The sequence below is a fragment of the Alosa sapidissima genome, chromosome 18, assembly GCF_018492685.1.
Source record: "Alosa sapidissima isolate fAloSap1 chromosome 18, fAloSap1.pri, whole genome shotgun sequence".
In the NCBI taxonomy this organism is placed as follows: Eukaryota; Metazoa; Chordata; class Actinopteri; order Clupeiformes; family Clupeidae; genus Alosa; species Alosa sapidissima.
Genome location: NC_055974.1, coordinates 27,241,800 through 27,249,299, shown reverse-complemented (window position 1 = coordinate 27,249,299; position 7,500 = coordinate 27,241,800). Strand labels below are relative to the sequence as shown.

Here is a 7,500-nt window from a genome sequence, read left to right as displayed (position 1 = left end):
ATGCTAAGCGAGCGCTCTACCATTTGAGCTAATTCCCCCTGTCAATGAAGACTTAACCAGTGACTTTTAGCGGCGAGGAAGTGGAGACTCCTGCTCACCAGCCTTGCCTGCTACGACCCACTGTAGTTCTCCACTAATTCCGAAAGAGGGTAGACTGTGGCCGGTTAGCTCAGTTGGTTAGAGCGTGGTGCTAATAACGCCAAGGTCGCGGGTTCGATCCCCGTACGGGCCAATTTGTTTGATGCTCAAAGAAGCTCCCTCAGAGCCTCCTTGAGTCTCTTCCGCGGCCACAGCTGCCTCGCTGCGCAAGAAAAGCAGGTTTCGCTTTTCCTCGCAGCGTTTTGGCAAAGACACGTGATGACCTGCTGGTGGAAGGCGCCAGGAGTGTGACTATATTGCTCAAAAGGAGGACGTCCCTGGGTGGGCTCGAACCACCAACCTTTCGGTTAACAGCCGAACGCGCTAACCGATTGCGCCACAGAGACTGCCGTGGCCTCTTCCTTTAGCAACATCAACTCGGATGTGTCTTTTCAGTCTTTCTCTCAAGACTCTCGTTCATTCTTCAACAATGCATAGTCAATCGTATTCCCGTTCTTGTGTCAAAGAGGCTGCCGGAAGGAGTCAGGATGGCCGAGCGGTCTAAGGCGCTGCGTTCAGGTCGCAGTCTCTCTGGAGGCGTGGGTTCGAATCCCACTTCTGACAAGTCCTTTTGTTTTTGCGGGATAAAAGGGCGAGACACTCGAGTCACTGTGCTCCAGCACTGTCGCCAGAGGTCTTTCCCATCTGCTACGGCCGACCTATCCCTTGAACAAAAGCGTACAGAGAGAGCACGGTGCCGCTGACTGTCAGGTAGTCGTGGCCGTACCCTCCACTGAATGGACTGCTCTAAGAAGTCCTAACAAGTCCTAACAAAGTCCTAACAATTCCTAACAAAGTCCTAACAATTCCTAACAAGTCCTAACCGTTACTTACAACTCCTAACAACTCCTAACAGAATCCTAACAAGTCCTAACAACAGCGGGGCAAAAGAGCCAATCGTATGCTTCGAAACTGTTGCCGTTCCAAGGGGGCAAAAGAGCCAATCATATGCGTCGAAACAGTTTACCGCTCCAGGGGGGCGGGCGCCATCTCTCGAGCGCACAGTGTTCTGATAGGTGACTGACGGAGACGATACAGTTCATCCTCAGGTAACTTTATTTACCAGCGGCGAATATCTCTCGACACTAAAAGTAAGTAGAACTTACTAAAATTATGTAAATCACCAAAGTGAAATCGTAAAAGTATGTGGTGTGTTTGTAAATAGTAACTTTTGTTAAAAATGCGTCAGCCAAATGTAATGTAATAGTTCTGCTGTGACAAAATGTTGGATGTTTTTCGTGTTTGGACGGTCACAAAACCTTAAGGGATAACACGTATCGCTATGTTAATTAGTTTCTTTACTGAACGTTTTTACGTGTCTGTCCTGTGTCCATCAAACTAAACTAGAGCAGAGATGCTCAATTTTGTGTACGTAAGTGTTTATGCCGCTGCTAAGTTTGATAAGACGGTGACAAAACCTCAAAGGTTTATCGATATGTTAATTATTTCTTTACTGAATGCTTTTAACTGTCTTTTGCGTGTCTGTCTTGTGTCCATGAAACTATACTAAAACAGAGATGCTCAGTTTTGTGTAAACTTGTTTCAAGACGCGGTAACGGTTACGTGAAATGTCGCTGCTAATTTTGGTCTAAATTTAGCCCATGTGACGTCATCAGTTACCACCGCGCTCTTTGAAGAACCGCGCTAAACAAGATTCTAAATGCTTTGATATCGATATTACTACTGTATGATATACCTTCTGTATGTAGCATCCCTGATGATAGTTCCTCAAACTTGACTCATAAGGGAAATGGAGGGAGTTCATTGGTTCATAATTTTATCAGTAGCTGTGATGTTGTAGCTTAATTTCCTATCTGTCTGTGCATGTAGGCCTACATGTTGCCTAACAGCCTAATGACTGCCTCTTGTCCTATAGAGATGCCAAAGGAAGGAAAGCCAGATTCATTCTGGGCTGGCGTCATGATCCTGTTTGCCCAGGGGAAATATAAATTTTCCACTGGCCAGAGACCTGGAAGCAGACGTTGGAAGGCAGCGATAGAGAGGATAAAGAGTTGTCCCTTGACCCCTCTATTTGGTCTAACTGTCAGAAAAACAGACATTTTTGGGAAAAAGATCCCCTGCAAATGTGGCTACCATGATGTAAGTAATGTCATTGAATCCTTAAATATATGATGTGAGATAAAGATGCTGACAAATGCTTCCTATACAGCTGTTCCCCATGGCTGGTGCTTCGTTGTATGTGCTTGATTCTCCAAATTACTTGTTTTGATGCAGAGTTTTGTGTGATTTAGAGGATAAGAGGATATAGAGAGTAAATACAAAATATTGTTTTCCCCCAGTCAGGACAGCAGACAGGGACCGCGGCAGGTCCACATCAAACAGGGACCGCAGCAGGTCCACATCAAACAGGGACCGCAGCAGGTCCACATCAAACAGGGACCGCAGCAGGTCCACAGCAGACACGGACTGCAGCAGGTCCACAGCAAACAGGGACCGCAGCAGGTCCACAGCAGACAGGGACCGCAGCAGGTCCACAGCAAACAGGGACCGCAGCAGGTCCACAGCAGACAGGGACCGCAGCAGGTCCACAGCAGACAGGGACTGGCGGAACTTTTATGACATGCTCCCTTTGTGCTCAGGAAGTGCTCTCTGACCAGTTTACTCAGCACCTGTCAGACTTCCATGTCCAGGAGCAGTGTGAGCACTGCGGCACAAAGGCCAAGGGAGCTGTCGGGTTATCAGAGCACCTTGAGAAGTGTAATGTCTTAAATTCTCCAACAGACCTCCCAAACATTTCTCCTCCAACCCCTTCAGCCCGTCCTTCCACTACCCTAGCCCAAGAGACACTGACACCATTCGTCTCTCCCCGAGATGCTCCAGCTCAAGTCTGCCTCACAGCCCAGGAGACGACACCAACCATCCGTCTCCAAGTTGCTCCTGCCCCTTCCACACTATTTGAGATGGCACCAGCGACTCAGAGTGGCACACCACTTCTTTCTTCTCCTGCTCCTGCTCTTCCACCAGCAGCACCAGGGCTCCCAGTCCCTCTGCACTTTCCAGAGGTAAGTCGGGCCAGGTTTTTGCCAAAGCCGTTCCTCCGGGTCATCAAGCCAGGTGATCGGGAGTGGATTGCCCACATCCTCTATGACGCGAGTGGGCAGCTGAGACAGGATGTCAGGCAGAATTGGCACCACCCCCCAAGCCCAATCAGATCTGTGGCACCTCCAAACCCACATTATTACTTTCGGCAGAGGATGTTCCTGTGGGCACCAATGCGCATGTGGGGCATCCCTCTGAAATGCACTCAATGCAACCGAAAGATGCACCACTCTGGCATTTACACCAAGGTCAGAGAGGTCATTGATGTGGACAGCAAATATTATTTAATAGGGGGAGATTACCCAAGGTGCAGCCAGTGCAAACTACCTGTCTGTCCTTGGAGTAGTGATATTTTAAAGCAACTGGACCCCTCTAACCGCAACAAATTCCCTGCTGTGTTGACTACACATTTGGCACTGGACAGAAAATGTGTGACACTTTTGCGTCCTAGAACAGCAGGGAATAGCTCCAGTTACCTGCAGCAGGCCTTTCAAGAGGCACACAGTGAGGAGTGGGCTAGGAGATCAATTGACTATTTCACAGATTGTGAAATTCACAAAAGATCCTGCCTGAAGCAGTCCCAGGCTGTTTATCCCCCGCCACCACCTTTCTCTCCCTTGCCCCTGGCCCAGTGGTTCGAGACAGTGCATGCCAACGATGTAGTCGGTCACCTTGATGAACTCAAAGGTGTCATCACGTCAACGTTTGGCAGAATTCTAAAGCTCGATTCCACTAAGAAGGTAAATGTAAACCTATTTAAGCTTGAGCTAATTTGTTTTTTTATTGTTGGATAAGAAAACATGTGCTAATGATGTATATACTTTTGTTATAACATAGGTGACCAAAAAACTGGCTGGGGGGATTGAGGACACGGCAACATGGATGTCCAATGTGGGGAACGAGTATGGTCAGATCCTCAACTCTGTCCTCACAACCGGCGAGGGGGCTGGGCTGGATGACCTGTGCCAAGGGATCGTCCAACGGTACAGGGATGCTGGTGAGCCACAGCCAGACGCCATCTATGTGGATAGAGACTGTTGCAGTGACAGAGGTAGGTTACCTGTAGTTTGTGTTGATGTTTTTTTGCCAAATTAAGGCAGTTGGTGACACTCTGACTACAAACCAAAAAAATGTATATTCATGATCTTGTGAATTTACACAGGAGTGAGCCCAGTTCTCCATTGGTTTCGGCCATGGACGTCCACTGTGCGGTTGGATGTGTTCCACTTTATGAGGCGATTCACCAACGGTCTCACCACGGAACATCATCCATTGTACGGTACGTTCTGCTCCAAATTGTCCACTTGCATTTTTGAGTGGGATGACCAGGACGTCCGTCATCTGAAAGAGGCAAAGCGGTCAGAGCTGAGGCAAAAACATCAGGGCCACGAGCCAACAGATGCCCAGGTGTTGGCGAGCATCAGCTCTAAAGAGCTAGCCAAGCACTGCCGCAGGAAAACCCGGGGAGTGGAGGAGACCCGTGCCCTCATCAAAAGTCTTCTTGACTCAATGTGGCACCTTGTGGACGGCACTGGGCTGCACCTCATCAACCACGAGCGCATGTCTCGAGTGTGGGAGGTACAGCAAAAGCACCTTGCCTGCATCCAGGATCCACCAGGAGTGCAGCTTTACACTAACATAGGGTCAGGGCTGGAGAAAGGAGAGAAGACACTGGATGTGCTTAGATGCGGCAGAGGGTCCTCCTCTCTGGAAAGCTTCCATAAGCACCAGTGTGCTTTCATTCCAGGCATGTTAAAACCTCACACACATTTGGTATATTTCCCTATTGAATGTTGACATAATATTGTTGTAATTTTCTGTAATCAGTGATCCTGTTTTTTGTTTCATCAGGGTGGAGATGCAATGCATTGCACACTCAGATGTACATGCTTGAGGGGGTGTCAAGGTGGAATTTGAACCGTTCAGCACAAGCACTTTGTATGACTGAGACATCCAGGACAAAGATTTATAACATCCGTTTGATGTCCAACGTCAATGCGCTCAGCAGCAAAGTCTTGGGAAAACCTCTTCTCCCAGAGTTTATCCCCCCTGGGAAACCTACCGGTAAGAAAAGTCTGCTGTTGATGATGATCAAACCTATATTGTGACATGGTAGGCAAGTAAACAATCAATCAATCAATCATTTTTCCCTTGGTGAATACTTATTGCAGGAGAGCGTATTGCGGTAGAGTACCTTCTGGCACAGTCCAACAGAGGAAATCTTCTGAGCCAGCAGTTTGGTATTGGTGACATCCTGCCTGAGATCTTGGATGAAGACCTCGAGGACGAATGTCCTGATGTGACCGTACCACAGGCTCATGACCTCACATTGCAGGTAATATTATGTCAACAGTATATCAGACATCAAAAAAATATCGGAAAACTAATAAACATTTCATTTTTAATGTACAACAGACACAACAAACCATTAAAAGATTATTTATTCTTTATTATGTATTATTATTATTATTATTTATTCTTTATTATTTATTCTTTATTCTATGTATTCTTTTATTAATCACCTCAGCAATATGTAAGCGGTGGCCCCAGGCCCGGGCCAGATCCCAGGTCCCCATTGGAGGAGAGTGATGCCTCTGCTGGGCCCGTCTACTCCCCATTGGGGGAGAGTGATGCCTCTGCTGGGCCCGTCTACTCCCCATTGGGGGAGAGTGATGCCTCTGCGAGTGATGCCTCTACCAGGCCTGTCCTCACCCCATTGGGGGAGAGTGATGCCTCTGCGAGCGATGCCTCTACCAGGCCTGTCCTCACCCCATTGGGGGAGAGTGATGCCTCTGCGAGCGATGCCTCTACCAGGCCTGTCCTCACCCCATTGGGGGAGAGTGATGCCTCTGCGAGCGATGCCTCTACCAGGCCTGTCCTCACCCCATTTGAGGAGAGTGGGCTTGTCACTCCAGCTCCGGTAAAGTGGATAATGTTTCACCATTGGAAATGTGGGCTTCTTTACATTTGCTCTTGTACCAGATGTTTGAAATCGGTTTTATTGTTTCAATTATTGTAACAGGACACTAGGTGTGATGCCAGAGGGATTCCTGGATGGGAGGCAGTTGATGCCTTGGCAGGTTACCTGGTTGGGCTTAACCGGACAATAACAGCACTCTCCAATGCTGAAGTGGCAGAGATTTTGAGGTTATACTCACATCTAACTATCTTCGACCAGACCCCCACCAGATACACCCTCAAGAGCAAAAAAACAGCTTTGCCAGGACCTTGGAGGGCTTCAAGAAAGCGCAGTGGCTCTGCTCCAGGCCAGCAGGCAGCTGAGAGGTATCTACATCTCATATAGCTGTATTCTTTAGCATTTGTATCAGTATATTTATGTCAATATGTGAACATGCATATATGATGAGCATTATGTGATCTGGTCATCTATTTGTAGATTGTTCATGGTCCATGGTCAGGCTGCGCACAGACCAGACCACAACAGAATTTCAGAGTGCGTTGCTCTCAAGCTGTACAAAGAGTACAAGGAAGCCAGAAACAGGCCAAAGGACAATAAAGGGAGGACATTTGCCATACCCCAGTCCATTGTCATGGCGTACTCCCACATCAAGCAGCTAGTTGAGGACTGCAAAGAGATCACAGACAGGAGTGACCTGGTACTTGTAAACATAAACAACACCACAGTGTGCTCCTGGTGAGTTCATATTTAATATCTTCATAAATTGATTGAATTGGATACTTGAGCAAAATGTTTAACAATTAACACACTGAAAAATGTACTTTACTTATTAAATTGTGTGTTTTGTTTTCTGTCTTTGCAGGCTGCATGATCGCCAAAAGAGAACTGAACGGGATTCTTTACTGCAGGGCGTGCAGCTTCCACAGCAGATTGCCGTGGCTAAAAAATCCCTCCTGGAGGCTCGTGACCTACCATCACAGCCAGTTCAGCATGGACACAATCTTTTGGAGTTCCAGGAGCCTGAGAACCGTGAGGGTGATGCAATAATCCGCCAGCGCCATTCCAGAACACCTGTACCACTGTCCGCCAGTGCCATTCCACACACAGGTGGGGGAGACGCAGCTATTTCCAAGCACGATGCTGCTTCCTCACAAAATAGCTGTATGGAGGGCTGGTCCTCTACCTTCCAGCCATCCCCAACACACTACCAGAGCTGGACTTCTTTTCTTCAGGCACCCCTGGAACAAGCCCAGGAGTGCTCGTCTGCCTATCAGCTGCCCCCAGCTCACACTCAAGGCTGGTCTTCTCACCAGGCACCCCTGGCACACTCTCATGTTTGGTCCTCCACCCACCCACCACTCTCAGGATCCACCCAGGGCTGG

General features: G+C 48.1%; 4 non-coding genes across 4 annotated transcripts in view; 2 read left to right on the top strand and 2 right to left on the bottom strand.

The window, feature by feature from the left end:
* The window catches only part of trnaa-agc, a 73-nt gene extending 35 nt beyond the window's left edge, over nt 1-38 (bottom strand). Inside the window, exon 1 of the tRNA in view lies at nt 1-38. This exon is cut by the window's left edge and continues 35 nt beyond it. This is a non-coding gene — a tRNA (tRNA-Ala).
* A 120-nt stretch (nt 39-158) lies between these two features.
* Nucleotides 159-232, top strand: trnai-aau. The gene has a single exon. It is a non-coding gene; the product is annotated as a tRNA-Ile (tRNA).
* Nucleotides 233-411: 179 nt separating this feature from the next.
* On the bottom strand, nt 412-485 carry trnan-guu. Its single transcript has one exon. It is a non-coding gene; the product is annotated as a tRNA-Asn (tRNA).
* A 135-nt stretch (nt 486-620) lies between these two features.
* trnal-cag lies at nt 621-702 on the top strand. The gene has a single exon. It is a non-coding gene; the product is annotated as a tRNA-Leu (tRNA).
* Nucleotides 703-7,500: the final 6,798 nt, after the last annotated feature.